This window comes from Dermochelys coriacea, chromosome 1 (genome assembly GCF_009764565.3).
Source record: "Dermochelys coriacea isolate rDerCor1 chromosome 1, rDerCor1.pri.v4, whole genome shotgun sequence".
Lineage (NCBI taxonomy): Eukaryota > Metazoa > Chordata > Testudines > Dermochelyidae > Dermochelys > Dermochelys coriacea.
Genome location: NC_050068.2, coordinates 59,643,457 through 59,666,514, shown reverse-complemented (window position 1 = coordinate 59,666,514; position 23,058 = coordinate 59,643,457). Strand labels below are relative to the sequence as shown.

General features: G+C 43.7%; 1 long non-coding RNA gene across 1 annotated transcript; it reads left to right on the top strand.

Moving 5' to 3' along the window:
- Nucleotides 1–16,442: 16,442 nt before the first annotated feature.
- On the top strand, nt 16,443–21,254 carry LOC122457177. Its single transcript, XR_006276578.1, has 3 exons — nt 16,443–17,355; nt 18,268–18,357; nt 18,633–21,254. It is a non-coding gene; the product is annotated as an uncharacterized LOC122457177 (long non-coding RNA).
- The last annotated feature ends 1,804 nt before the right edge of the window (nt 21,255–23,058 follow it).

Genomic DNA, 23,058 nt, shown 5'->3' with positions numbered 1-23,058 from the left:
TCATGGTGGCAGTGGGGCTGGATGATACAGTGGAACACCAATTCTGGGCCCGGCAAACAAACACAAACTGGTGGAACCGCACAGTGTTTCAGATATGGGATGATTCATAGTGGCTGCGAAACTTTCACATGCAAAAGGCCACTTTCCTTTAACTTTGTGAGTTGCTTTCCCCCGCCCTGAAGTGCAGGAATACCAAGATGAGAGCTGACAGTTGAGAAGCGGGTGGTGATAGCCCTATGGAAGCTTGGAACGCCTGACTGCTACTGATCAGTCGGGAATCAATTTGGAGTGGGCAAGTCTACTGTGGGGACTGCTGTGATCCAAGTAGCCAATGCAATCACTTACATTCTGCTATCAAGGGTAGTGACTCTGGGAAATGTGCAGGTCATACCGGATGGCTTTGCTGCAGTGGGGTTCCCTAACTGTGATGGGGCAATAGATGGAACATATATCCCTATCTTGGCACCGGACCACCTTGCCAACCAGTACGTAAACCACAAGGTGCTCAATGGTGCTGCAAGCACTGGTGGATCACAGGGACGTTTCACCAACATCACCGTGGGATGGCCGGGAAAGGTGCATGACGCTAGCATCTTTAGGAACTCCAAGCTGTTCGAGCAGTTGCAAGAAGGGACTTACTTCCCAGACCAGAAAAGTACCATTGGGGATGTTGAAATGCTAATAGTTATCCTTGGGGACCCAGCCTACCCCTTGCTCCGATGGCTCATGAAGCCGTAGACAGGCAGCCTGGACAGTATTAAGAAGCAGTTCAATTATTGGTTGAGCAAGTGCAGAATGGTGGTAGAATGTGCCTTTGGACATTTAAAAGCTCGCTGGCACTTTTTGCTGACTAGGTTAGACTTCAGTGCAACCAACATTCCCATTATTATTGCTGCTTGTTGTGTGCTCCATAATATCTGTGAGAGTAAGGGGGAGACATTTACAGTGGGGTGGGAGGTTGAGGCAAATAGCCTGGTGGCCGATTTTGAGCAGCCAGACACCAGGACGATTAGAAGAGCACAGGTAGGTGCACTGCGCATCAGAGAGTCTTTGAAAACCAGTTTCATGACTGGCCAGGCTAGGGTGTGACAGTAGTGTGTGTTTCTACTTGCTGCAAACCCACCCCCTTTGTTGATGACAATTGATTATCGAGAGAGAGACCAAGGAATGATCCCCCTTTGTTGATTTTATTTCCCTGTAAGGCAACCACCCTCCCACTTCGATCACAGCTGACAAAGGAAATAAACTAACTATTTTTTTGAAACCATGCATTCTTTCTTTCTTTCTTTCTTTCTTTCTTTCTTAAAAAAAGGGAGATAATTGACAAGGTAGCCCAGGTGGGGTGAAGTGTGGGATGAGGGAAGGACAAGGCCACATTGCTTATTGTAGCCACTCTACAAATCAAAACTATTTGAATGACAGCCTACTGTTGCTTGGGCCATCCTCTGGAGTGGAGGGCCTGGGTGCCCGGAGCCTTCCCCCCCACCTAGTGTTCTTGGGTGTTTGGGTGAGGTAGATATGGAACTTGGGGAGGAAGGCAGGCGGTTATACAATGGATGCAGTGGGGGTCTGTGCTCTTGTTGGCTTTCCTGCTGCTCCAACAAACGCTTCATCATGTCTGTTTGCTCCCCCATTAGCCTCAGCATTGCCTCCTGCCTCTGCTCTTTGCGCTCACTTAATGCTTTCCTGGCCTCTAGCACTGAATGCCTCCATGCATTAAGCTGTGCCTTATCAGTGCGCGAGGACTGCATGAGCTCAGAAAACATGTCATCACAAGTGCGTTCTTTTGCCTTCTAGTCTGCGATAACCTCAGGAGTGGAGATGATAGGGGGAGCATAGAAACATTTGCAAGTTGGGGGAGATAAAAAGGGAGAGTAAAATTTAAGATGATACATTTCTGAGAACAAAAGGAAGACTCTTTCACAGTGAATCAAGCAATTCACAGCAGACAGCACATGTGCTTTAGGTACAAGGTCGCATTTTGCCTTTTATATTGAGAGCCTGCCGGTATGATGACACATCACAAATGGCTGGGCAACAGAATTCGGTTTCCAGGCAGCCTTGGTAAGCCTTTTGGTATGCGAGGTTGGCTTCTTATGCCTTCATAACATGTGAAAATGGTTTCAAACTGCAGGCCATCCTTTCCCATAGCAAGCAATGCTGGTCGGGTTTCACTTTTAAAAGGAGGGGCTGCGGTTTTCGGATGGATGTGCAGCACACACCTCTCCCCACCCCACCACGTGGCTATTCTCTGGGATGATCCCTTCACCCCTCCCCCTGCCGCGTGGCTATTCTCTGGGATGATCCCTTTTAGCCAAGTGCAAACAACCCAGCATGAAGAGAGTCCTTTTATTGTTCTCTTACAAAAATTCCCCTATTTCAACCAGGTAACCATGAATGATATCACTCTCCTGAGGCTAACACAGAAAGATAAAGACTGAATGTTGCTTGAATGCGACCAAAACCCAGGACCATTCGCTGTCATGCTTTGTGCTGCAATGATTCCAGGCTACTTGCTACCGGCTTGGCATGGTAAGGTGTCCTACCGTGGAGGATGAAATAAGGCAGCCCTCCCCAGAAACCTTCTGCAAAGGCTTTCAAAGTACCTCCAAGAGAGCTTCATGGAGATGTCCCTGAAGAATTCCCGCTCCATTCCCAGAGACGTTAACAGACTTTTCCAGTAGCTGTACTGGCCGCGAATGCATCCCAAGTCTTCAGGGAAAATCAAACATAAACACTATTGATTTTAAACCTTGTACTGTACTTACAAATGTGCACTCACCAGAGCTGCCTTCTCCGGCTTTAGGGTTGGGGATCCTGCCTTGGGAGGGTATTGGCTCCAGGGTGATGAAAAGGGTAGAACAGTTTCACCACTTGCCTGCTGCGCATTCTCCTCCTCCTCTTCCTTCTCCTCTTCCTCATCCACAAAATCCTCCTCCCTGTTGCATGAGACTCTCCACTTGCAGGTGTCCATGGACAGTGGTGGGGTAGTGGTAGGGTCCCCTCCTAGAATGCCATGAAGCTGATCATAGAAGCAGCATATGTTGGGTTCTGACCCGGAGCGACCGTTTGCCTCCTTTGTCTTTTGGTAGGCTTACCAGAGCTCCTTAACTTTCACCCAGCACTGGTGTGTGTCCCTGTTGTAGCCTCTCTCCACCATGCCCTGTACGATTTTGGCATATATATTAGCATTTCTGCTTTTTGATCGGAGTTTGGCCTGCACAGGTTCTTTACCCATACAGCAATCAGATCCAGTGTCTCCCTTTTGGTCCATGCTGGAGCTCGTTTGCGATTCTGGGGGGACTGCATGGTCACCTGTGCTGCTGAGCTCGCCACACTGACCAAACAGGAAATGAAATTCAAAAGTTCCTGGGGCTTTTCCTGTGTATCTGGCTAGTTCATCGGAATTCAAAATGCTGTCCAGAGCGATCACATTGGAGCACTCTGGGATAGCTCCCGGAGGCCAATACAGTCGAATTGCGTCTGCACTACCCCAAAGTCAACCCAGCAAGGTCGATTTTAGTGCTACTCCCCTCGCCAGGGAGGTGTACAGAAGTCGATTTTAAGAGCCCTTTAGGTTGATGGAATGGGGTTGGTTGTGTAGATGCATTCATTATAAAATCGACTTAAGTGGCTAAATTTGACCTAACTCTGTAATGTAGACCAGGGCTTAGTTAATAAATCCTTAGTTAGCACTGGTAGCCAATCTAATAGTAACCTATCTTCGGTGTGAGATTTAAGGTACCAAATGATTGGGGTAAGTGACTGGTCTCTTGGGACTGGGAACAAGCTGAATATTTTGTGATTTTTTTTGGTGTAAGTGACCATTGATCACAATGTTCAGCTTGCTGGGTTGGCATGATAGACTGGAGAGCCCAAGGGGACTGTCATGGTAAGACTGTTATAGTATTTCAGGAGTTCACACTTGTTACTGGGTCAGTGAAATCTAATTATAGAACATGCCACCAGTTTGGGGCATCTGCCCTGCTTTTTGACAGCCTGTCCTGAAGTTGGCACTCACAGTCTTGAACCACTTCAGGCAGCATGACAAATACTACTAAATCCTATTATGTGGCTGTGAGAGGAGCATTGAACACCACTGAGATATGAATGTAGGGAGGGCAGTTCCCCTAGTTTTTGTTCCTCATCACTAAACCTACAAATCATTGCTGGAAAGGTATTTTACTTCCAGCTATATAGATGAGTTAATAAGAATATAATGTGTGGTCTACAATATAGACATCAATAGGACTGTACATAGTGTAAAGCAGGTCAGAATATAGTCCACATGATATGAAGCTCATATTATATATAAAAAACCTGGCTTTCTTTCACTGTAACTTTCTTAACCCTGTTAAAGGGAAGGATTGAATTTAGCTCCTGACAGGTGAAAGATTTATGGCTAGAAATGTGAAGGATGGTGACCCCTTTTATCAGCAGCCTACATGCTTAGTGTGTGAGAAGCTATGATTCAACAAGGTCATAGTCATTACGTACACCCTCACCCAGAGACACAGATGACAACTGCACCTGATCCTTCAGCCAGGAAGGCTGTAGTCCAGGCTGCTAAGGCAGCAGTGGTAATCCACACAACTCATTTTATTCCACCCTCCAAAGAAAATTAACAATTTCACTTGTGATCCAAAATCCGATTCTAACCTACGTGTCTAGATGGCAAAGGCAATTGCTTTAATCCATTAAGCTACTTTAACTCCCTGTCTTTATCTGAAACTTGCAGACAGGAAGTGTCACTGGGAACTTGATGGACTTAAATACTTAGTGCAATCAAAGTTCACTGTGTGTAAATTACATTTTCTTGGGTAGCTTGTTTAAAAGGGAAAAAGCAAAAAACCAATCCTTATCACAAGCCTGGATTCTTCAGATACAGCTGTGGCCATGCTAAACAAACCATGGCAGTGAAGGATTTGAGAAGAGTTGGGGACAGAAGTGGTTTGTTTGTTGTTATTAATTTAGAAGTGGCTGCAGCGTGGCAGACAAGCCATTTTAAGGGTGATGCTAACCAACAAGAAAAAAACAACAGAGCCTGTTAAATCAGTGATACTACAAGTAGACATTTGTGTGACATGTTGATTTCTTACGTTTCAGAGTAGCAGCTGTGTTAGTCTGTATCCGCAAAAAGAAAAGGAGGACTTGTGGCACCTTAGAGACTAAGCATTTATTATGCTCAATAAATTTGTTAGTCTCTAAGGTGCCACAAGTCCTCCTTTTCTTTTTGTTTATTTCTTAGTCTCTCCCTATTATTTGCTAAACTGCATAAGGTTTCCAACAACTTTATGCTGAATCTAGCTGTCACAGAACTGTAATTTAGTGTACACACAGGAATCAGCGTTTGATGACTGGGAGCAGAGAGATGCCAAATGTCAGCCTTTTTGGCCTCAGGCATTTTAAATCCTCTAAAGCTGTTGTTATGTTTAGATTGTGACTGTGGAGAACATAAAACCTGCATCCAGAACTACCCATCAGAAGGGGGAGGAGACTGCCACGCTCAGAAGCCCTCTTTCATTTACATTGAGCTTTCTTGTGCTACCTCAGTTCAAGATTTTAGAAAGTCCAGGGTTTGATTGTACTAACTCCCTGGGAAAGTCATTCAGGGACTAAATGTTTTGAAAAGAAGTTGGACCTGGGACTGTAAATGGGGCCAGCTCTTCATGCTCATGCCCCAGGGCTGAAAATGAGAAAGGCTGGAAGCAGAGATACCTTTGCATTGAACAATCTGCTGGTGGCAACACACATGTTGACCCTGTCTTGAAAAATTGGCCTCTTAATACCTTCAGGGAGTGTTACTTCCTTGTCATGTTTCAGAGTAGCAGCCGTGTTAGTCTGTATTCGCAAAAAGAAAAGGAGTACTTGTGGCACCTTAGAGACTAACAAATTTGTACTCCTTTTCCTTGTCATGTTCATTAATAGGGTGGATACAAATTGATTTTTAAAAAAACCCAGATTTTTAAAAAAATGTAAGTCACAAGTAAAAAATCAATACATTAGTAAAAAGCTAATCTCTATAATTGCTTAAATAAATGTGTATAGCTTTAATGTATCCTCCTAGTTAACAAAAAAGAAGCCCCAAAATTTAGTGTATTTAGTTGCAAATCAACATGTTTTAATGGTTGCCAACCACTGAGAATTCTTTAGGAAATAATTATAAAATATATATACAAAACACGATTAAAATCGATTATGTAAATCAAGTTTCCTGCTTGCTGATTTAAGTCATGATTAAAATTGGAGATTTAAATAGCTTTGATTTAAATCATGTCACCTGGTGATTAGTAAGAAAGCAGTCAAATTGAACACAAAGAGTCAGGGTCCTAGAAGGAAAAGAGTGTTTTCAATTGAGTAAATAATTTGAACCACAGCTGCTGCTAAATGTCTTCCCTGATTTTGCTGCAAGAGTAGTTTAATCTTGGAAAAGTTGGCTGAGATTTTCTTTAATCCTTGCATCATAACCACCCTACCCATGCTATGTAACCCAGCTGACAGAAAAACCTAAATGCTTCATTACCTTTCATGAGATTATTAAAGCCAGTGAACTAATGGATTTTCAGAGATAGAAGCCACTGCAAGAGGCACTAAATCAACAATGGGTGTTGCATCTGAATAAACTACCCTCTTACCAGGCTTTTAAAGTCCCAAAGAGAAATGCAAGAAGCTCTGTCTTGTGCTGGTTTAAATAATCCACATAGTCGTACGTCCATCTATTTCCTGGACACGTTACTCCCAAAAGGCCAGATTCTGCTGTCTGGCTGCAATAATAGAATCCTACTGCAGCCACTTGGTGCACTGTTCTTGACTAGACTCTTCCAAACCTTCCCTGCATGAGAGTTAAAATCAGAGGAGTCAGTATGGAAAATTAACTTTTATAGGAGGCACAGCAAGGACTCTAGAATGTACAGATGAAGCTAAATGTTGTCCTTTGTTCATTCCATTCTAATGAGGTTTTCCAGCTCATACACTCTCCCTTGCTGCAGCCTGTAACTATTATTAAAACAAAGAAGTTTTGCATGCTGCAGCTGAGGAGCAATAGGGTTTAGGGTTGCCTTGTGTTCAGATGCTTGTTGACAAAATTGTCCATAATGAGGAAAGATGAAGAATATTTCAGGTTTAGCTTTATTTGTGTGGTATTAAACTGGTCCCTTTATATAGCCTTTTTTTTAAACAGGCATCACTTTTTTACAGTAGTTCTTCTAGCTCTAAAGGTAGGGTGACCAGACATCCTGTTTTTAAAGGGCCAGTTCTGTATTAAGCCCTCCTGCAGGTGTCCTGACTTTTATTAAAACAGACAAATTGTCCCATGTTTTCTGTCTCCCTCACATAAGTACTGGCATGTCCTGCTCCTGCTGGATCCCTGCTCGCCAGCCGCCCGCCCACCAGTGGCTGATGATGGGGGTGGGGGTGCGAGGCTGGAGGTGGGGAAAAGATGCAATGCGTGGGGCCAGCCACCCCCCTGCTGGTCCATCAGCACAGCCCCTGCTGCATGTTGGCTCTTGGCCAGCAGGTCCCTGCCCCCCATCCCATTTCTGGCCAGGATTGGCTGCGTGGTACAAGCTGCAGTGGCTGGTGAGTGTGGGCAGCCATCAGGCAGCGACCAGTTACGTGTCACCCTGTTGCCCAACCATCGGCCATTTACATGTTCCCCTTCCTGCTGTCCTCTTCCTGCTTTGCCCCTTCACCCCACCAACCCCACTGCTCCTCCATATCCCTCCCCTCCGACAGGGCATGTTCCACTCCCAGCGCTGTGTGGAGACCCGGTCCCTGGTCAGAGTACTCAGCTCACCAACAGCCTGGCCAGCAGGCTCCTTCCTTCCCCCACTGCCTCTGGCTGGGCTGGCGCCCCGGGGAAGCCCAAAACCCTCCAGCCCAAAACCTCTCACAGCACTGGCAAAGGGAAGCCTCTCTGCCCATCAGCTAAGCTCTGGAGTGGCAGTGGGCAGAAAGGGGGCAAAGCGATTTCCAGCCTGTTCGTGCCTGAACCTGCAGGCTCCACAGCAGTCCCCAGGGCAGGGACCTAGCACCCTCTTCACCTGCACCTCCCCTGCATCCCGCCTGTAGGGAGCGCGGGGCTGCTCCATGCCCTAGGCACCCTCCTCTGCTGAGCCACCTCTCTGGCTGGGTTCACTGAAGCCCCTGCAATGAGGTTCCCTGGGCCCTGGTACATAATGCATCCTTAGGGCTTAACCCCATCTTGTCCATGCTGTAGCTGGGGGACAGGCGGTGGCTGGTGGGGGTGGCCAGCAGCAGCCTGGAGTCATTAGCTGCCTTTCAACACTGCGGACAGGAAGGGACAAGCTGCTTCCAGCCTCATGGGGGAGGGGGGAGGAAAGGGGGAAGAGATGAGCTCTGCAAAGACATGGGCCAGGTCATCCCTTCCCCTTCCTCCTCCCCTGCAGCTGGAAGCAGTTCCCATCCCTTCCCTCCCACACAGTGTCGAAAGGCTGCTGCTGGCCACATTCAGATGTGACCCCTGGAGGAAATCTGGGGAGGGGGCATAGTGATCCTGTGTGATCCCCCACGTGTTGCCTCGGGAGGACAGGATGCCAGATATTAGGAGAGGTGGGTCTGTCTCGGTGCCTCAGTCAGCCATGGAGGACGAGGGAGGCCCTGGAGCCAGGCAGGGAGGATCAGGTCACTCGGTCACCCTCCTTGTGTGAGAGAGGTGTACAGGAGTGCGTGTGTCACTTCTCCGTGTGTGTGGGCGGGGGGGGGGGTAAGGGTGTGTGTTACCTCTCCCTATGTGAACCCTAAAGCCTTCAAGATAAAAAGGTAAATAAAAAGAATCCAGATACACAGTATTTCTTTTTAACAGGGACTCAGACAACTTGATGTTAATTTGAACATTTGTATGATTGATGGCCCTTGAGCTCACTTGAATACAAGTAATTTTACCAGGTGTCCCATATTCAGTATAGGGAAATATGGTCACTCTATTTAAAGGTGACCTACAAAGGGTTATTAAGAAACTGGTTTGTGCCCCCTTTTCACTCCTTTATAGTGTAGAAAGAGAACCTGATTTTGTTTAATTTGTTCTAAAAAATTTCCTGCTTGTTTTTTCCCTTCGGAATATCAGGAACATTAAGTCTACTCTTCTCTGGTTTTGCTGGAGGATGTGTGGGAGGTCTTAGGGATAGTATCCTAATGGAAGACGGGAGGATGTCAAAGCCTTAACAAAAGTTTCTTTTATTCAAAGTGTTGGTCAATCACTGAGGTCAAGTAAGTGTTAGCAAAAACAGTTTTAAAATAAAACTAAAAGTACATACATTTTTGGTAGTTTAACAAAAAATCCCATCCCTATCAAGTTGCTCAACTTTCACTCTTCTGGTTCTTGTCATGTCACCCTTTCACTAGTCTCCACACTTAGACAGGACTTGCATTCCTAATTTAAATCAGCCTTTCTTTATAAGCCATAACAGAACAATAGCAAAGGGACAAGCTCATCTCCTCCCCCACCCTCCCTTCACAAGCCCCCTGTAAGGCTGGACTGTAGTCACTGCTATCATGGAGTATATGATTTGCCATTTAAAAAGATCCTGTGATACATTTTGGGCTATTTGCATGCGAGTGCCTAGATGGGTGGGTGTGATGTACTCATTGAATAAATTTTTCTACAAGCTGGGTTGCATGGGAGGCTAATAGAGAAAAAGAAAAGGAGTACTTGTGGCACCTTAGAGACTAACAAATTTATTTGAGCATAAGCTTTCGTGAGCTACAGCTTTTTCTACAAGCTGGGTTGCATGGGAGGCTAATAGAGAAAAGAAACTCAGGGATAACAGTGCAAGGACACAGAGGGCCAGAGCAGCAGACTCCCAATGAGAGCATTAATTACTCAGGGACTATTACATTGGAGAGAAAGGTTGAGTCTGTAAATGTAGCTTGGTTACTAGAAAACACACCAGTTCATTTCACGGCAGACAGGGAAACAATCACAGTTTAGAACCTGTTGGCAGTCTGGGCAGAAACTCAGAGGAACTGGACTATCCTCTCACCACTAAATGTTGTTCCATCACCACAGGGTTGAGGTGTGTCAGGATACTTTGTAGAACCTGCATTGCCTCTGCCCTTGCTCTCACTATCCTGTGGATTGAGGACTTCAGTCTTCAGGACAGTCCATCTCCCTCCTTTCACTGGCCAAAGGGGCCATCTGGCAATCCAGCAGGAAGAAACTCAACAGGAAAGTGCAGCTCATTTGCCTACAACCTATTTCTTTCACTCTTTAGGTCATGTATCCAGGCACATTTCCTTTGGGTGAAGTCCACCAAGTCCAGAGACTCTTTTGCAAATCAGTAGGCATTGTGTGGGTTTCTATGCTCAGTGTCTCCTTCTGGTTCCCTGGTTTTAACAGTCTCACCTGCATTCCCATTCCTTGGTGTGGTCTTGGTCCCTTGTCCTGTTCTTTTGTAGCTTCCCAGGGCTGCCCAGGGAATTCAGGGGGCCTGGGGTCTTCGGCAGCAGGGGTCCTTCCGTGATGGGTCTTCAGGGTACTTTGCTAAAGACATGGAGCAGAAGGACCCCCGCCACCGAATTGCCACCAAAAACTCTCATAGGGGCCTCTGTGGGGCCCGGGGCAAATTGCCCCACTTGCCCCCCACCAGGGCAGCTCTGTACCTTCCCCTTCCCTACTGTTTTTATTGAGGGATGGCTGCTTCTGTTCCTTTGTCCACCAATTCCTTGGACTCATTCTCAGAGCACTGTGCAGTTTCTGGGCTTCTCTGCTTAATGTCCCCTTTTGGATTCCTTGTTCTGACTCTGTGAACTGCACCTCCACATCTGTTTTTTCATTCTTTGTCCCCTGTAAGCTGGGCTCTGTGGCCCTTCACATCTGAGGGGGTGGACCTTTCATTCTTTCTGTGGACTCTGCCCACCAACCCACAATCCAGGTAGGCTGACCTCTTTTGTGAGCATTTGTCAAGGTTCCTTCCCCACTCTGAACTCTAGGGTACAGATGTGGGGACCTGCATGAAAACCTCCTAAGCTTACTTTTACCAGCTTAGGTTAAAACTTCCCCAAGGTACAAATTCTTTTGCCCTTGGACTTTATCGCTGCCACCACTAAACATCTAACCGGTATATTACTGGAAAAGAGTCCGTTTGGAAACGTCTTTCCCCCCCAAAATCCTCCCAACCCTTACACCCCCTTTCCTGGGGAAGGCTTGATAAAAATCCTCACCAATTTGCATAGGTGAACACAGACCCAAACCCTTGGATCTTAAGAACAATGAAAAGCAATCAGATTCTTAAAGAAGAATTTTAATAGAAGAAAAAGTAAAAAGAATCACGTCTATAAAATCAGGATGGTAAATATCTTACAGGGTAATTAGATTCAAAACATAAAGAATCCCTCTAGGCAAAACCTTAAGTTACAAAAAGACACAGAATCAGGAATCTACATTCCATTCAGCACAGCTTATTTTCTCAGCCATTTAAAGGAATCATACTCTAACGCATATCTAGCTAGATTACTTACTAAGTTCTAAGACTCCATTCCTGTTCTGTCCCCGGCAAAAGCATCACACAGACAGAGAGAGAGGCTTTGTTTCTCCCTCCCCCCAGCTTTTGAAAGTATCTTGTCTCCTCATTGGTCATTTTGGTCGGGTGCCAGCAAGGTTATCCTAGCTTCTTAACCCTTTACAGGTGAAAGGGTTTTTCCTCTGGCCAGGAGGGATTTTAAAGGTGTTTACCCTTCCCTTTGTATTTATGACAGTATTAAAGTCATGGGCAGGATTTAAAAAGGAAGAGAAAACATGAATTTTTTTTTTTAAAGAACACTTTTCTCTTACACTCCTCAGAATTTGCTCTCAGAGAGCTGCAGACCTGAGCCCGGCACAACCTGCCCTATGCATTGTGGAAAAGCATTATCCTCTGCTGAAACATAGCTCCCACTGGCCGAATGGAGTCTGCTCAGATATGTAGACTCCTAGGTTCAAAACTATTTGCCAAATGCTGTTGCTGCTGCTGCTATTGCCCCCAAACAAACACACAAACATGAGATGATTTAGGCTGCTTTGTCATAACCTCCTGTCTGCTCCAAGACACAGGACGTTGCTAGCTCACAAGTAAGAATAATGACCACATGGTTAAAAACCAAGACCAAATTGAAGGCCCCCTTGAAAACAGATGTTCAGATGACTCCCTCTCTCCATTAATTTCAGAATTTAAATGCCAGTTAATTCCTCTTTTTATTACACTGCAGCAGGTTCAATGTCAGAGAGAACCATCCTGCAGAAACACTTGATTGATCAAATCTGAAGGTCACTTAAAATGTGCGAACTTTCAAAACAACAGGGGTGAAGGAGGGTGGTGCTTCAAGCGGCAAGTTTCCGTTGGGAATCATCATGTTATATCGAACAGCTGCTGAAACTAGAAACAGTTAGATGTGGGGAGCTGGCAGCGACGACTTTGCCCATGACCTGTAGAAAGAGGGGGTATAAGGCAATACACACAGAGGGATTTAACTCTGGAAGTTACCCAACTCCTAGCCAAATAACCGCTGGAAACTGGTGAATGTCTACTTTCAAGGAGAGGCAGATGGGATTGTTCTGGCAGCTGGTAAAGAGATTAAAGGGTATCCATTCTGCCATGTTTTCTCCTCTTCTTATTCTGCCTTTCTCCCTCCTGCTTCAATCTACTTACCCCGTCCACTCCCCTCCCTAACCTTCACCCTTTTCCCTCTCCCTCATTCTCTTTCCCAGAAACTCATTCTGTCACATTTCCTCTATCCTGTTTCCTGTCTCCTCTACCTACCACCATTCAGCACTCCCCTCTCCTACAGAGAATATAAGCAAAAGCACAGACGCCTTCCCCAGCGACTATATCTGGAGAAGGGGGTGGCTGAGTTGCTTACAGCCTTGTTGCTTAACCACTGCAGAGTCTCCGACTCTCTATGGACCTAACGCTAAATGTAGAGGAAGGCTGCCTCTGGAAGATTCACCAGGAGTTCTCACTGAGGACAGAAACATATGACCAGCCTAGTGGATGGTGGATCTAGGAGACACACCACCAGGCTGCTCTCAGTTTCACCAGTTCAGCTGGCCAATGGCTATTTCAGAAAGCCAGAATCAGCAGCAGAAGCAAATGCAATAAAGAGCCTATGAGACCCAGTAAATGGTCTATTCTATTTAGCATCCCTATATACATCTTCCTAGACTCTTGTCTATGGTGGAAGCTTGTCAGTTTGATATTCATAAGGCCAGAAGAAATCATAATTGAGAATATGTCCAACTGGTGCAGTATTAATTATCTGTAACAAACATGTCAAGTCAATATGCTGCTTGTACACATAAGATTAGCTTCAGTTAGTACATTAAAAGGTCAGCAGGAAGAAGAAAGAAAATGAGAGATGTAAAAAACAACATCTCTGATGTTGGGGGATACGCTGTGGGTACTCCTGAGAGATTGTCTCCAGAGTATTCCATTCCCATTCCCTAAATTAGCTGTACTTTCCTTCCATACAGTTACTATTAATCATGATGCTGTCAGTATAAAGGCATAGGAATATGTTATGCTAGCCAATGACTTTCCAATTAATTCCAACTCTCCTGTCCACAGAATATAAATCCTTTACCCACAGAAATATTATTTCTGGTGGTCATCTAAGAGCCGCTCCTTAAAAGAACAGTAAGTGTTATGAAACTCTGCAATCATAAATGATATTACTACATGATAAAATTCAGGGTGGACTAGAACCTATTCAGAAATATACAGTACTCCCTTAGGACTAACAAAGTACCTTAATAATTCAAGAAAGATATCCAAGGTACAGGTTAGGCATATTGATCATTTGATGCTGGTAATGAATTGAGGCACTATTTAGAAGTCTCCAAGGAATATGCTAATTTAGAAGGTATTGTTATGTTGCTACAATGTGATGCATTAGTGACTATTAGACTTCTGTTTAATGGATAAAGACTAGGTGAAGGAGCCACCTCCAACCCATGCAAAGAAAGCAGATAAGGCTAGAATATTTTTTTAATTTTTCCATATGGACAATATAGGCAAAGAGCCATGAAAGAATGGGTGGTCCTTTCTATGATGGTGTTTTATTTTGCTGAGTACATTACTCCTATCAGTGCTGTTCAGAGTTATGTGTGCATCAAGAAAAGAATATAAACCAGTTTGAGCTGCAAAGTCTAGCTACAATGGAGTCAACTAAACAATAAGATTTCAGCCTTATCTGTAAATAATCCAAGCCTTTGTAGATTTACTTTAAACCTCAGACCTGCAACACTTTAGAGAATGTAGAAACCTACCTCAGAGAATACAGATTTGCAGATACATGTGTTAGATACATCTGTATTTTTAGCTGAAAAAGCTGTTAGTATTTTGTAAATCTGTAAGTGAGATGGTTTTACAGTGTATAAATTATTTAAACATGTGAGGAACATATATACTAAAGATAATGAAAACCATTCATATGCTGATTAAATACTTTAAATGTTACTAAAATAAAGTAGAGATTTGTAAAGACCTAACTCAATATTGTGGACTAACAGTGTAAAATAGTACTAAATCATGCCAGCTTTGAATTATAGACACAAGCTATTTCAAACTATTCAAATTATAGACACAAGCTATTTCAAACTAAAGCAAACTATTTCCTTCCAAAAAGAAAAGGAGTACTTGTGGCACCATTTTATGGATTATGCTCTCCTCTCCCCCAAGATGTATAACACATTAGATTCATAGATACTAAGGTCAGAAGGGACCACTCTGATCATCTAGTCCGACCTCCTGCACAGCGCAGGCCACATCACATGCAACTAGGAGTTAAAGACAAAGACATTAAATAACTTTCACCACACACTGAATCTTAAACCTTTGAAAATAGGGGTTTATAATATAAATATCAACACACTGCTATGTCCTGAGCCCTTGCCATTAAAAACAGTAAGAAAAACTGTAAGAAATAAGAACAGCCTGGTCACTCCAAGCATCAAACTGTATCCACTGTGATGTTCATCCCATTTACTAATATGAACAGACTTCTGATTTTATTTTTATTTTTTTGAGGCTACTGAATGAATGTCATTAGCATTGGCATCAGTTGCTACTTTCCTCCCCATTGTAGCCTGTTTGCTACAGATAAGTGTGACAAGTTACATTTATGCTGCAACAGAAGGGACTGATGAAAAAATATTAAGTATAAATGAGGATTTTAATATAACTTTCTTTCCAAAGGAGATGGCAGAAGACCTTCACGAAAGCTATAATAATTCACATATATGGAGCCATTGAATCTTATCAAGATATTAATGAAATTATTAGTCTTTTTAATTCTAAATTACTAAAATAGCCTCTTAGTTGAATGGCTAACTTTAATATCATATTGATTAAGATTTTGCCTCAGGGAACTTGCATCCTATACTAACAATCCAATCCAAGGAACCCATTTAACACTCTTATTAGCTCTATACAAAGATTAATTAAGCAATATCTCTTCAAAATGGCTCCTCATCAGTGGTTAATAACAGGTTTGTTAGTTAACTTCCTAAAGCAAGATCCACAGTGGTGAATGTTCTAGCAAGCTGGTTAATTGTTTTAATGATTTTTGCAGCTTTTATTGCTGATTTAAATTCTACTTCACAATTTGTAACAGGAGTAATGTTCATAAATAATTATCCACAAGATGCTGTTATGGCAGCACAGATGGAAAAAGTCAGTCATTTAACTAGAGGGGTTCTGGAATTCATTTAGAATGAAGGCCAAAATTTACAGCAAGTAATTCTTTTTAATGCATTTTCAAATGTATCTAAGATTTCTTGGTTTAACATTTTGATTTAAATTTTTTTTATTATTGCTATCTAATAACATTTCATCATTTCCTTTTAACCTACACTCCAGAAAGCATAAATGTCTCCACTACCAAGCAAAAAAAAAAAAGCCCCAACCACAGAAGAAGCGAAGGCTGGGGCAGGTGAGAAACATCTAAGGCCTATAAATAGGCCTGGCTATCAAATATAAAGACTCAAAGCTACATTAAAACTTACTATTATAAAGTCTGGTAGAGCCCTTGCTAGATGCTGATGACTAGTATGCAACTGATTTCAACAACTACCTGTGCTTTGAAAAGATTTGCAGTGAAAAAAATAAAAATACAACCCCCTATTAAGAGTTATGCTGACTCCTCATAGGCTCTTTCACAAGATACTGCCAGAAGCAGACAATTTCAACTACACAGTGAAGACTGTAGCTAAAGGACTTCTCTTGCACCTGCAGACCTTGTATTGTTATAATCTTCTTAAAACAAACAAACCTATCTAGTGTAAACCAGGATCTGAATGAGCTTTCCTCTGCCATCTGTTGATGAACTGGGGGGAAAAGATCTCAGGAGCCAACTGTATTTGCATAGACACACCTACTTTGCCTCAAGAAAAGGAGTACCGGTGGCACCTTAGAGACTAACAAATTTATTAGAGCACTCAGTGATCAGCAGACAGACCTGCCTTGCCAAAGAGATTGATTTTGGTGTTCTGGGTTAAAATCCATTTTAGTCTTGGATGCAGGAGCAGTGAAAGTTAATTATTCTTATTGTTAGCATAACAGACAGCAGACTGTACTTAATATGCCTTAATTGAGGGAGTCACCTTACACTGAACCTCACTCGCTAAGCAGGGGGTAGTGATGCTAACTTCAAGAGAAAGTCAGAGGGTGAGTGTGGCATCTTACCAACACCTGCCTTTAGCAAGAGGAAGCCTTGTTTTTGACTCCTCTAGATCAGCTCCCTGAAACTATGAGGCTTTAGCAGCACAAGCAATACAATCCAGGCCTTGATGGCCCTGTGTGGGTAGTGATAGGCACATAGTGACCTTCAAGTTTACTGAGCATTCCCCCTTTCCAATGAACATTCAACAGAATTACCAGGTCTGCTGTTCTCAAAGGAACACTTCACACCAGCTTGTAAGATTCAACTCAGGACCAGCACTTGCTTAACACCACAGCATTAGATATATTTATAGTGAAAACAAGAATACATTTATTATCAAAGAATAGAGATTCAAGTGATAGTGAGTAAGAACAGTGGAAAGAAGAGGTTACACTCACCTTGTGCAGCAACTGGAGTTCTTTGAGATATATGTCCCTATGGTTGTTCCACTTCAGGTATGCTCACACACCATGCAACTTTAATCAAAGGTACTTGGTAGTAGTCTCTGTTTGAGCAGTGCATGCACCTTATGTATCCCTGTGCCCCACTCAGAGGCTATATAGGGCTGCATGGGCAAACTGCCCGCAGTTCCTTCTCCATCGCAAAGTCTCCAGAGGTAACTCCAAAGCAGAAGGGAAGGAGTGCAGGTGGTGAAGCACCCATATAGACATACATCTTGAAGAGCTCCAGTTACTGTACAAGGTGAGTAACCTCTCCTTTTTAAAGTAGTGTCCTTATGGGTGCTCACTTCAGGTGACTACTGATCAGTACCCCTAGTGGGGGAGGGGAGCCTTGGGAACCAAGTTCAAGACTCAAGACAAGATAATATTTGCAATCTAGAAGACTGGGCCACTGCAGAATGCTTGGAAAAAGTATGTATGGAGGTCCAAGTGGCAGCCTTACAAATGTCCAGAATAGGAATCCTCTTGAGTAATGCCATAGATATATAGAGAGAGATTTCATGGAATGGGCCAATACCCTAGAAGGCAGGTCTATGTCTGCAGTTACATAGTATAATCAGAAATCCCTCCAGAGAGTCTCTAGGTGGAAATTGCCAAACCTTTAGACTTATCAGCAAGGAACACAAATATTCTGGTGATTTTCTAAATGACTTAGTTCTGTCCAAACGAAAGGCTAATGCCCACCTAACATCCAAAGTGTGCAAAACAGCCTCCTCTCTGGACTCGCGCATCTTGGGGGGGGGGGGAGAAACACAAGATGAATATCTTGGTTGATGTTACACCTAGGGTAAAAATTTTGTGTGTGGACATAAAACTTTGTCCTTGAAAAATATTGTAAATGGAGGGCACACAACCATTAGAGACTCTTTCTCCAACCCTTTGGGCACCGGTAACAGCCACCAGCTAGGCCTTCTTCAGAGATAAATTAATGAGGGAAGTAGCTGCCATTGGCTCAAAAGGAGAATCCATAAAATCCTAAATTCAAATCCCAAATCAGAGTGGGTTCTTTAACTGGAAGGGAAAGGTTCTCCGACCTTACAGTTGTGGGATGAGCGAAAACTGAGAATCTCTCAACCAGGGAATGAAAGGCTATCATAGCCACCAAGTGGTCCCTGATAGAACTCATAGATAGTTCTGTCTTTTTGGTCTTTAGAAGGTAATCTAGAAGTATTGAGAGGGAAGGGTGAGCAGATGGAAAATGTCTCTGGACACATGGAAGGCTGACCCTTTTCCACCTGTGATGGTAAATATAGCTTGTGGAATCTTTTCTATTGTTCAATAACACCTGTTGTACCTCCTCAGAACAAATAGATTCTATTCCCACAAACCATTGAGGAGCCAAACTTTGAGATGAAGAATCTTCAGATTTGGGTGAAGAGTCCTACTAGCATCTTGAGAAAGAACATGAGGCATGGGTGGAAGGCTGATTACCTGACAAGTGGGTGGGTAAAACATGTCCGTCTGGGCCACATTGAAACTATTAATATGATTTTGCTTGATTTTGTTTACCACTTTCAGAATCCAGGGTGTATGCATATAGAAGGCTTCTTGTTGACTGAAGAAGGAAGGCATTTCCCAGTGAGAAAGGGCCTAACACCTCCCCCACCCCCTCAAGCAAAAGCGTTTACATTTCCTGTTAACCGTGGAAAAGAGATCTACTTCTGGAAATCCCCAAGCCAGAAAGATTTGATTGCGAATCCAGGAATCTAACTCCCAGCATAGTTGTGGTAGAGGTGTTATCTGAGGTCATTCACTATCCTGTTTTGTTCCCTGGGAGGTAAACTGCTGAGATTAGAATGCAATTGGCTATGCACGAGTTCCAGAGCTTCATCACTTCAGCACAAAGGGAAGGAGATCTGACCCCTCCTTGTTGATTGATATAAAACATGCAAGGCTATGTTGTCTGTCAAGAGCTTTATGGACCTGTCTCTGATTAAAAGCAGGAAGTGGATACAAGGATTCCTGTCTGCCCTCAGCTTGAGGAGGTTGATATGTAGCCATGCCTCTTAGGCAGACCGTTTGCTCTGAGTGGTGGTGGTCCCTAAATGCACTCCCGCCCCACCCAGCTCATCAGGGTTGCATCTGTTGTTATGGTGATGGAAGGAGGAAGTTGAACAAATAAAATCCCCATGCAGACATTATCTGGATCTTTCCACCAATTGAGAAACTCTCGTGCTTGACAAGGGACCAGCACCAGCTTGTTCAGGCTGTGTTTGTTTGGAGTGTATAAACAGTCCTGAGCCAGCCCAAAACATCAAAGGCAGAGCCTGGCATGTTTTGTCACAAAGGTGCAAGCTGCCGTATGTGTGAGTAGTTAAAGACAAATTCTTATTGATGTCTGTGGGCTGATTTGAATCTTTGAGATGAGATTTGTTAACATTAAGAATCTGTCAAGGGAAGATAAATCTGGGGTGATACTGCATCTAAGGATGCTCCTGTGAACTCTAGTCTTTGTAGCGGCCCGAAAGTGGATTTCTCAATGTTGAGCTGCAAACCTAGCTAACACAACAGGGATCTTATCTTTATGACAGCAAAAACCTTATTATAAGATTGGCCCTTGAGTAGCCAGTTAATCCCCAGGTACTGAAGGTAAGCTGCAACCACTGCCAATATGTTCAAGAGCACTCTTGGGGCAAAAGAAAGGCCAAAATAAATTACACAATACTGGAAGTGATCCTGACCTATCAAAAACTTCAGGAATTGTTTGTGAGATGGATGAATTGCAATATGAAAATAGGCATCATGAAGATTGAGGGCTGAAAAACAGTCCCGCAGTTATAATGATGGAATTATAACTGTGAGAGACACCATCCTGAATTTTTCTGATTTCACAAAGCTGTTTAGGAGTATTACAGCCAAAATCAGTCTCCATCCCCCATTCTTCTTCGTGACCAAAAAATAGTTGGAGTAAAAGCCCCTCTCCCTCTGTGCTGAACTGGAACTGGTTCTACAGCTCCTATGTGCAGAATGGAATTGACTTCCTGCTTTAAAAGGTACTTGTGAGAGGTGTTCCTGAAGCGGGATGAAGAACAGAGATAGAGGAGAAGGAGGTAAAATGGATGGAGTACCTGTTTTATAACCTCCAGCACCCATTTGGCTGACAATATTTGCTTCCATCAGGATTGAAAGTGGGAGAGACTGTCTCCAAAGGAAGGGAGGTGGGTAGAATGGTATAGATGCAGCTCAGTTTAATGGAATTGTTCTGGATCCTCGACCAGCCTGTCAGAACTGTCATTTAGATGATAATGGATGCTCAATAGTGGACACAGAAGAAGTAGATGGTCTCCTGCTCTGGAACATTGATTTCTTCCAGGATGGTTCATAAGGTCTCTGAAACTTTGAGAATGGAGCGTGGTGGGATCTTTGGGGATCTGCTAAAGTTTCATTTGCTTGTAAGTGTGTACATCCTAAAGATGGCTCTGAAATCCTTAAGGATATGCAAGGACTCATCATTAGATTGAGTGAACAGTATGAGACCATTGGAGGGAAGTCCTCAACTGTGTTTGGGACCTCCCTTGGGAATCCGGGCAGCTGGAGCCAGGACATCTTCTGCATGACCATTGTCTTAGATATGGATTGAGCAGCAGTGTTGGTCACATCCAGCAAGGCCTGTAGTGATGTTCCAGCTAACAGTTTGCCCTCGTTAATAGCCTGAAACTGCTCATGTTGTTCAGATGGCAGCTGCTCAATAAAGGTGGTGAACTTGGCATAATTTGAGTGGTTGTGTGGTGTCTTCCCAGTATTGAAGCCATCTAGTGGTCAACTTGGATATAGACTGTACTTAAGAAGACCGTAGGTACTGATCTCATAAGGTACCGCTACACTGAAATAAAAATCCATGGCATAGCTGTGGCTGGCCCAAGTCAGCTGTCTCAACCAACAGAGCTCAAGAGTGGGGCAAAAAATTGCTATGTAGATGTTTGGGCTTGGGCTGGAGCTTGAGCTCTGGGGCCCTCTCACCTGGTATGGTCCCAAAGCTCAGACTACAGCCCGAGCCTGAACGTTTAAATAGCAATTTTACAGCCCCTCAGCCCAACCCTCATGCGTGAACTGTGTGGTGCTCTCTCAATGCTGGGGAAGCAACTCTGATCGAGATAGATCATCACCTGCTGATGTACAGCACCTCAGATTAAAGATGAGAGAGACCACTGGCCGCCATGAGGAATACTTTGGACCACATTCCAGAATGCGTTACTGCAGAGGGGTCAAATAGCAGGGGTCTAATTCTTTCCGAAGACTGCTCTATTTTATTTTTATTATTTAAATCCCAATCATAAAACATCTCAAATCACATCAAGTACAGCGTGTCATGCTTGGGAATGCTCCAGAATCCATCTGCTGCTGCTGTATGATTACAGAAATTCAATAATTCAGATGAGTAGAAATCCAGGACAGACGTTTTGCTTGCTCTCCATTTAATTTGCTGGTCACACACACATCCCCTTCAGAAAACTGTACCTCCTATCACAGAAAAATACATTTCAGGGGTAATCAGGGCCCAATAACAGTCAAAAGATTATGCTAGTGCTGTTAACCTGTTACACTTGCTCCTCTTTTGACACTCAAATCAATACACCACGGACTAGTTGCTCTGAACATTGTAAGAAATATTTGTAAAAAGAAAAGGAGTACTTGTGGCACCGTAGAGACTAACAAATTTATTAGAGCATAAGCTTTCGTGAGCTACAGCTCACTTCATCGGATGCATTTGGTGGAAAAAACAGAGGAGAGATTTATATACACACACACAGAGAACATGAAACAATGGGTTTATCATACACACTGTAAGGAGAGTGATCACTTAAGATAAGCCATCACCCACAGCAGGGGGGGGAAAGGAGGAAAACCTTCCATGGTGACAAGCAGGTAGGCTAATTCCAGCAGTTAACAAGAATATCAGAGGAACAGTGGGGGGTGGGGTGGGGGGGAGAAATACCATGGGGAAATAGTTTTACTTTGTGTAATGACTCATCCATTCCCAGTCTCTATTCAAGCCTAAGTTAATTGTATCCAGTTTGCAAATTAATTCCAATTCAGCAGTCTCTCGTTGGAGTCTGTTTTTGAAGCTTTTTTGTTGAAGTATAGCCACTCTTAGGTCTGTGATCGAGTGACCAGAGAGATTGAAGTGTTCTCCAACTGGTTTTTGAATGTTATAATTCTTGACGTCTGATTTGTGTCCATTCATTCTTTTACGTAGAGACTGTCCAGTTTGGCCAATGTACATGGCAGAGGGGCATTGCTGGCACATGATGGCATATATCACATTGGTAGATGCGCAGGTGAACGAGCCTCTGATAGTGTGGCTGATGTGATTAGGCCCTATGATGGTATCCCCTGAATAGATATGTGGACAGAGTTGGCAACGGGCTTTGTTGCAAGGATAGGTTCCTGGGTTAGTGGTTCTGTTGTGTGGTGTGTGGTCATCAACGATCTACAACCTATCCTGAAGGACGAGCCATCGCTCTCTCAGATCTTGGGAGATAGACCAGTCCTTGCTTACAGACAGCCCCCCAATCTGAAGCAAATACTCACCAGCAACCACACACCACACAACAGAACCACTAACCCAGGAACCTATCCTTGCAACAAAGCCCGTTGCCAACTCTGTCCACATATCTATTCAGGGGATACCATCATAGGGCCTAATCACATCAGCCACACTATCAGAGGCTCGTTCACCTGCGCATCTACCAATGTGATATATGCCATCATGTGCCAGCAATGCCCCTCTGCCATGTACATTGGCCAAACTGGACAGTCTCTACGTAAAAGAATGAATGGACACAAATCAGACGTCAAGAATTATAACATTCAAAAACCAGTTGGAGAACACTTCAATCTCTCTGGTCACTCGATCACAGACCTAAGAGTGGCTATACTTCAACAAAAAAGCTTCAAAAACAGACTCCAACGAGAGACTGCTGAATTGGAATTAATTTGCAAA